Source organism: Pinus tabuliformis, chromosome 6 (assembly GCF_031772625.1).
Source record: "Pinus tabuliformis cultivar Carrire ecotype Pingquan chromosome 6, CPIR1, whole genome shotgun sequence".
In the NCBI taxonomy this organism is placed as follows: domain Eukaryota; kingdom Viridiplantae; phylum Streptophyta; class Pinopsida; order Pinales; family Pinaceae; genus Pinus; species Pinus tabuliformis.
In genome coordinates, this window is record NC_142292.1 from 2,094,760,489 (window position 1) to 2,094,769,773 (window position 9,285).

Consider the following 9,285-nt stretch of genomic DNA (forward strand, 5'->3'; position numbering starts at 1 on the left):
TCAATTGATAATCCCCCATTTGAATTTTGACATTTTCACAGCGACCTTCACATTTCATTGTGCCTCCATCTGCAATCTGGACGTGGAAGTTAGAAACTGCTCGTACATAACAATGCGCTGCTTCAGCGATCTTTTGGTGGATGAAATTATGGGTACTTCCACTATCAATCAAAACTATTACTGGCCGATGTTTAAGAAAACCCCTGATTTTAAGAGTTTGAGGGGAAGAGATTCCAGCTAATGCATGCAGCGAAATCATTGGTTCATCAGATACCATCTCCTGTTGGTTATCTTCTTCGGTTGCCTCTGGTTCCTCAAGGGGTGGATCTTCCTCGGTGGAGCTGTATTCAGTGGCATCGATTTGAAAAAACTTGTGCTCTTTGCATTTATGACCCGGGGAGTATTTTTCATCACAGTAGTAACATAGTCCTTGCCTCCTTCTTTCGGCCATTTCTGCAGGTGACACCTTTTGAATCTTGAGTGTTTGGGTCATATTGGGAGCCTGTGAGGGACGACCTTTAGCGGAAAAGTTGAGGCAGCTGGATTGAGCTGCTAATGCCCGTTCCACCTTACGGGCTACCTGGCAAGCCTCGTTCCATGTGGGGGGGTGGTGGAGTATAACCTGAGCTTTGATGGCTTCTTTAAGACCGCTAATAAAGCATTCCATGTAGAATTCATCTGTGAGAGCCTTAGTGCGAAATGCTAAGGCTTCAAAAGCGGTAATATATTCATCCACTGTACCCGTCTGTCGGAGCTTAGTCAGACGCCCCAAGAAAGAGTCTTCCTGTTCAAAGCGATTTCGTAGAGCTTTGGTAAATTGGCCCCAATTCCGAAATTGTCCATTGCATCGTTGATACCATTCCTTCCATTCCCATCGTTCACTGTCCAAGTACATGGTGCCCACCATAAGCTTAGACCCCTCATCTACGATATGATTCAATTGAAAATACTGCTCCATTTGTGCTAGCCATGCTGACGTGTGAGACCCGTCAAATTTATGCATATCCAACTTGGGAGGTCTCTGATTGGGTGGTGGGTGGGTGTGCCATATGTGAGGAGAGTGGCTAGATTCCCCCTCAGGGTATTCATGGCCCTTATACTCCTCCTCGTGGGCTGGCATCTTGCCCTTGTCTGTTATGAGGCCCTCTAATCCTTTGAGAAGAGTTTGCATTTGTGCCATCGTAGAGTTGATGAGGTGCACCTCTTCTTCTAGTTTGTCCATCCTTTCAGCGGCCATTGCTTGAGCGCGAGTTTCTACCATACACTCGGCTGACGAAAATTTGGGACCGCCGAAATTTTTTTACTAAGAATTGAATGGTACCACCTTGCTCAGCTCGTCGTCCTGATTCTGATGGGCTAGGTCACCAATAAACACCCCGGCAGATCCCTTCTGATCAATACTGCAGTCACCAAATCCTCAAAATGTCAATGCCACCAAAAGTCCTGCGAAAATCATATGCAGGTACAGGAACCCTTCGCAACTACTCCGATCTGATGGATCTGAGATATCTGAATGGTGGAACACTGCTGCTGCTGATCTGAAATATCCGATCTGGTGGATCTAAGAGATCTGAATGGTTGAACAACTGCCGCTCCTGACTGGAATAGATGATGTGTGATCCCCCAATAGAAAAGGGAACTATGGTCTTGGGGAGTGTCAGGTGCTACAGATTGCAATATACATAAGGGTCTGACAGTAGTACTCGGCCCAATGTTTCAGGGCTCTAACTAAGGAGGATCGACCGTACCCTTAGCCGTACAACCCGACTACCCTATCGTACGGGCGAGTAATCTCTCCGAGTGCTATTCTCGGTGTACTGTAGCAACAAGACGGCCGAAGTTTTATCTATGGCGAGGTTTCAAGGGAGCTAGGGGGCTTCCTATATACCCAGAGGGTACGTGGAAGACAGTCCGTGCGCGGTTCTGTCTAATGCGCTACTACTCGAAGGGGTACCCACAGGGGTTACAAGGGAGTCCAATAGACGTGACCACCTCTTGTATTTCCTGCGTGCATGCCTCCCCAAATCCGCAGGTTTATGCGCTTAACGACAGATCCCGTGGTTTAAAGACGTCGGAACACGTCTCTAGCCTAAAAAAAATTTTGCTAAAATTTGGAGATCCCACCGAGCCCTAGAAAGTGCTCTGATACCACTTGTTATGCTTCTTAACCTGCAAAGTGAGACCCAGACACAGAAATAGCGAAGAAAAGATACCAAGACACAAAATATGCGAAGAAAATATACCCAGAGCACAGAATAGCAAAGATTTTATTATCCAGAGAGAAATGTTCACAGGCCTCTTCGAGGGGGCAACCTCCAATAGAGCAGAGCTCGATTACAAAACAAGACACAATCTCCTCGCAAGGAGTCTCTATCCTTTATATATGACTCATACATGCAATATCTATCTAATACTACCGCCCATTTGCAACTAACTGTGGTCCCATCATTAACTGCGGGTTAACCACTTACAATTATTAATATGGGCTTTATTGACTCTAACTAATACTACCGCCCATTTGCAACTAACTGTGGTCCCGACATTAACTGCGGGTTAACCACTTACAATTATTAATATGGGCTTTATTGACTCTTGACTATGACGTGATCCCATGACATAAATAAGGGGGTTAGGGTGGGACCCTAACAACAACCATCTCAAGGGTGTAGAAACTTGGTTCCAGCATCCCCCCATATTGCTTTGGGTGAGACTTCAGTCCACGCTCCATGGGCTGATGCCGAATGGGCGAGTAGTTTAGGGATTTGTTTGGCTAACTAACATTGAACCTAGGTTAGGCCCCCTCAAGCCAACATTAACCTTAACTACTTAGAGCTTACTTACTTAGCTCCTTTTTATACAATCCCATGGTCTGCGGACCATGGGTAGATCTTTACAGCTGACTTGACCCTTTACAAAATAAGGGCAGAAAACCTTTTATGAATCTTGACAGCTTTGCGCTCCGCGACCACAAAATGTGGAGACTTTACAACTTTATTACAAAATTGTCCCAAAACATGGGATTTTAGCCCCAAAACTGTTCTTGGGGGAAACTGTTCCCAACAGGGTGGCTAACTTAGTACCTGTGAGGAAGAAAAATGGAGAAATTCGATTGTGTATACACTTATAAAATTTGAATAGAGCATCACTAAAAGACAATTATCCCCTTCCAAAGATGGATCACATTCTGTAGAGAGTAACAGGGTCATCTAGATTATCTATGATTGATGGATTTTCAGGTTATATTTATATTGCAGTGCATTCATAAGATCATAAGAAAACAACTTTCACAACTCCATGGGGAACCTTCATGTATGTAAAAATTCCATTCGGGTTGATGAATGTTGGTTGTAATTGTTAGAGGGCTATGGACATAGCCTTTGCAGGAGAAAAGGAAATGTTTGTGGTCATTTATCTAGATGATATTATAATATTTTCCAGTTCTGATGAAGAGCATCTGAAACACCTTCAAAAAAAAATTAAGAAGTGTAGAAGATATCGATTATCATTGGATCCCAAAAAGTATCATCTCGTTTTGAAAGAAGGAAAGTTGCTTGGGAATATTGTATCAAAAGAGGGAGTAAAAATTTATCCTAAACGAGTGGAGGCAATCAAGAATATACCTCTGCCAAGAAGTAAAACATAAATTCAGAGTTTTTTGGGAAATATAAATTTCCTTAGAAGATTCATCCCCAATTATGCAGATATTGTGAAGGAGATCACTGATACGTTGAAAAAAGATGCAAAAGTCAAATGGACCACAACTGCTAGAGAATTGTTTTACAAAAATTAAAGAAGCTTTTGGATAAGCTCCAATACTAGTGAGTCTTGATTATAGAAAACCCTTTCAAATATTTTCATTTGCTTCTCCTTTTAGTATTGTAGCAGTACTTTTGCAAAGAAATCAAGATAATAAAGAACAACCAGTAGCAATTTTTAGCAGGGTATTAAGGGATGCAGAGTTGAAGTATAAAATTTTAGAAAACCAATCTTATTCTCCGGTTAAATAGTTGAAATCTTTTAGAATATATGTTCTACAATCTCATATCACTGCATATGTTCCTAATGTCGTTGTCAAAGATGTACTATCTCAAAGTGATAGTGATGTAAATAGGGTAAAATGGATAGAAAATATTGAAGAGTATGATATGGACATCAAACCAACAAAATTGGTAAAGGGGCTAGGGCTAGAAAAGATCATGACATAAGAAAATTGTCAAGCTATGGAGATTAATTTTCTAGCTGAGGTTTCTGAATAAAAAATAGTAAAAGAAAAAGGTAAGGAGAAAGAACCTGATAATAAAATTCAATATAAGTACCTATGCTCTGAATGGTATAAGGATATTGTCCATTATTTGTGTTTTATTAGCTACCCAACTTCATTAGAGATAATAAAGTATAAAGCCCTCAGATTGAAATCCAAAAAGTATGTAATAATGAATGGTCAATTGTATTGGAAATATCATGTTAATGTTTTGTTGCTTTGTTTGACAGAAGGAGAAACTATTGAAGTTTTTAATGAATATCATGGATGCCTTTGTGGTGACCATTATAATTGGAAAATCACGACACATAAAATTTGAAAGTTGGTCTATACTGGCCATCTTTGTTTTCATATTAGTAAGAAGTTGTGAAAAGTGCCATTTTTTTATTGAGAAGAATAATTTGCCACCTTTACCACTAATTCCTATGTTTGTTGAAGAACCTTTCAGACAATGGGGTATATATTTTATAGGAGAAATAAATCCACCTTCTAGTGGACAACATGAATGGATCCTAATAGGTACTGATTATTTTACTAAATGGGTGGAAGTTATTCCAACCAAGAGGGCAATGGATTTAGTGGTAATTAAGTTTCTAGAGGAGAAAATTTTCACAAGATTTGGTTGTCTGAAGAAGTTAGTAACAGACAATTCTCAAGTGTTCAGGTCTGCAAAGTTGATTGATTTTTTCCATAAATACAATGTAATACTCTTACATTCTACCACATATCATCCTCGAGTAAATGGGTTGGCAGAATCTTCGAACAAAACCCTAAGGATATTTAAGAAAACTATTAGAGAAAATAAGAAAAATTGGGATTCCTAGCTGAAGTTTGCCTTATGGGAAAACATGGTGACTACTAAGAGATCTTTTTTTTTGCCACAGGAAAAAACCAACCTTCTATTAAAAAAATGGTTACATATAATATGCAAGTAATTCGAAGAGACTTAAATCCACCAGAGAACGGGGAAAGTCTCAGCCGGCTGCCAAAACCAGCTCGCTGTGTAAAACTCTTAGCAAGCCAATACATGAAGGACTACTCCTCCAGAAAAACACATGCTTCCCGGGAACATATTCACGCAGGAAAAAAATGCAGAGAGATCAGAATAAATACATTGACCTCGAGAATCCACAGTGAACACTTGAAGGATTCTCGCACGGCAGAAAAGTAAAGAAGAGAGAGCAGCTTCCCGGGCCTCCACGATTAAGGAAAACAGCCCAAGAAACCGGAAGAAAATCTACAGAAAGGTAAGGAGCAAAAAACATAATAGATCCAGACAAATTATATACAAAGACCGAAGAACTGATGAAAAATAATTTTAAACAAAGATGGGTTGTTCGACAGATCGAACCACCCCATTTTCATCCTCCGAGACAGACCACGACCCCATCTCAAGCTCAACACCTGCTTTGGAAAGGCGGTCCGCGTCGAAATTCCTTTCTGAAAGATATGACTGAGGGAGATCTCCATGAAACGACTCCTGAGGCGAGAAACTTCTTTAAACAGGGGAATCAGAGTAAGATTGCTGCAGCGCTGAGCCCCATTAAACCACTTCACAACATTCATTGAGTCCCCGAAAATCTGAGCTTCTCTCACATTTCTAAGAATAAGCCAGCAGAGAAGGAGATGTAAGGCTTTCAATTCTGCAAAATTATTGGAGCCCTGTCCCAGACCTATTGAAGCTTTAACAACCTTCTCCTTTGAAAAGTGGATGATCAAGCCTGCCCCGCAACGGCCATTAATATCCGAGGCCCCGTCAAAGTAAGCCCACGGCATAGAATATCTGATGGATTCTTGACAAACAACTCTGGAAGTAGAAAGAGCTTGAGGAACAGGAATACTTTCATAAATGGCAGCTCCTTCTGCGGCGAGTCTTCCAATAGGGAAGACAGAATCCTTGAAGATAACTTGATTTCTAGCAAGCCAAGTCCCCCAGGTGATGAGTAACGGAATGGTTCTTTCTCTTTCATTTGAAGATTTGTTCCACCACCTCTGCCAGGCATCTAAGAGCCCCTGCCCTTCCCACCTAAAAGGAACATTTATCAATCTTAACATTTCGGCCCATAGGCTGGAATTAAATGGGCAAAGGAGGAATAGATGCTGAACTAATTCGACGTTGTCTTTACATAGGGGGCACCTGCCAGGACCAATCCTACCTCTTCTTTGAAGAAAATCCCAAGTAGGAACTTTCTGGAGTAGGACACACCAGAAGAACAATTTTGATTTAGCTGGCCCTTTTAACTTCCATAACGATTTAGCCCACCAATCCGGATTCTCCCAACCATTTTGAGACATCATCCATTTGTATCCCGACTTTGGAGAATAAAAACCATTCTGAGAAAAAACCCATTTAAGCTCATCCGGGGAATCAGAAAGCCTGACTGAGGAATTGAGGAGGTCCCTTGTATACCAGTCCCATTCCTCCAACCTATCATCGTTCAAATTTAAATCTCTTCCCTGAAACCACCCTTGACTCCAGATGGTGGAAGCCCGAGGATCAGCCACCTGATTTAAAGTGTATAGACCCCTATCTTTTAAAGCCGAAACCAACCCCTGAGATAGAGAAAATCTCTCTGAACAACCTATCCAGGGATCTCTACCCAATCTGATCTGAGTTCCATCTCCCACACTCCAGGCCAATCCCTTCTCTATGATATTAACAGATGCAACCACTGCTTTCCAGACCACCGAGGAATTTTTGGAGGACTTTTGCGGCAGTCTGATCCAATCTAGCATTGATAGAGGATCAATATATTTCCTTTTAGACACAGAGGTCCACAGATTCTCAGTGGAAATGAGCCTCCAAGCTAACTTTGCTGCAAGAGATTGGGAAAAACAAGCGAGGTTTTTAATACCCCAGCCTCCCCACTCTTTAGGACGAGCTATTTTGTCCCACGCGATCCACGGGATAACTCTCTCAGACTTGGACCCCGCCCACAGAAATCTGCTGCATAATTTCTCTATTGAGTTTAAAATTCCTTTGGGAACCCATGTCAGGCTAGCCCAGTAGACTGGGATTGCCATCAGAATAGATTTAATTAAAACAAACCTGCCAGCCTATTGAAGCCCCGAAAATTGGGTCGACAACAAGGGGGATACCCGCCCGGTCCGGACCTTGGTTGGCAGCTCCTTATCCATTTGGTATAGTGGGTCTGACTAGGGATAATGGGACCAGTTTCCCAATCTATGGGTGTGTGTGTGTAGAATTGGATGTTGTTGATCTAACAGTAACTATCTAAGCTATTCTAATTCAAACTTTAATCTAATTCTATGCTATGGTAATCTAATAAAAACAGCACATCTAATCTATGAGAACCCGGGATGTAACTCTTCTATTATGCGATCTAAAGAGATTTCATATAACAACTGGTAATAAAGATCATTCAGTGATTATAAGAAAGGAAATCAATTAAGATGAACTATTTCGCATAAAAAGTTACAAAACAGTTGTGAACAGCATATCGCATAATAAGCTATTCATACATTAAACATAAATAAATAGCTCCACCGTACAAAAGTGCCAAATGGTAACTCAAGCATTCATGCAATAACATATAAACAACTAAAAATTGTATATCACTTTGACATATAAGCAGAAATGGTCAAGAGATAAAAGTACCATTTATGATTGGTCCTACTCATAAGCTTCAAGCAATAATGATTTATTTATCCTTGCTCTAACATCTACTAAGAGTACATAAGTGCAACATCAGTAGCAGATATCAAATGCAAACATCAACAAATCTTGATCCATTCATTCACCAAAACCTCCTCTGAGGGTGCAAAAGTGCATGTTATGACGACAAGTTTTTGATAAATTTCTGGACCCTTCTCTAAATGCATGAGAAGGGTTTAAATACTACTAACTAAATAACTTAATTACACATATTCAGGATACGGTTTAAATGACCGCCCTTTTTCTAAGCAAAATTATTTCTAAAAATTAAATCTAATATCTAACTATTTCTGTATTTGCTCCTTAATGTTGCGAGCATTCAATATTTGCCTGGGTAGAGTCGGTTGACTGTCTTCCGCTTTTGGTTGAGCTAAACAAACAGAAATGGCAAGTGTTGGCACCATTTTTTCCAGCAAAATAGCAGATATACTTGAGAATCATCTCTGGCTATATGGATTTACTGTGTATGCTCAGTAATAACCCAGATTCCACTTGGTTAAACCTTAAATTGCCTCTACCTTTGCTTTCTTGCGTTTCTGGGCTTACGAATGACTAAGAAATTAAGACTTTGCTTTTTGAGCAATTTTCTCAGCGATTAGCGCTAGGCGCTAATCGCGCATTGAAAACTGCCTCCGTTTTTTGATCCGGGCCTTTCTGGTGCATTTTTCACCTTTAGCGCCTTTCCTTCCCCGAGTATAAGCTTTAAAATTTTGCAAACATACTGCTTTTGTGAACTTCTACCCTTGAGCGTTAAATCGCCTGTTGATATCAGCATTGTTCAACCATTCATTGAACCATGGCTCTGACTAATGGATAGCTCAGCAGCGCTCTGGAATTCGTGGCTCTATTGCACTCGGTATCCATTCATGAGGGTGTTTCTCTGCTTCCGAGCTTTGGAGTTTTATCCTTTCTTCCTTAATCGCTCCCTGCATATTGCTTCATATTGTTTTTGTCTTTCATTCCTACAGTTCACACATAAGGAGAGCGTAATAATAATAAAAATTGACAAGAAGGCTCTGAGCTCTACAGATGTACAAAACATGCCACCTGACGTGAACTAACTTTTTGAAAAACACAAAATTGTCTTTCATTAACACTTGGCGTACATTCATTAATTTTCATTAACGCGCGTATTCAATTTTTCTTGAATGTTGAGCCAGGGAAAATCTGCGATGGACGATTTCTGTGATTCACATCGCATCATCGCTTTATCGCATTTTCTCAATATGTGTTATCGCAGTGTTAGATGATCATGCCAATCGCAGGATTGCAGGTTGCTATTTTGCGCGATCGCAGGATCGCCGATTGCATTATCGTAAGATCGCAGATTATTACAATTTGTTAAATA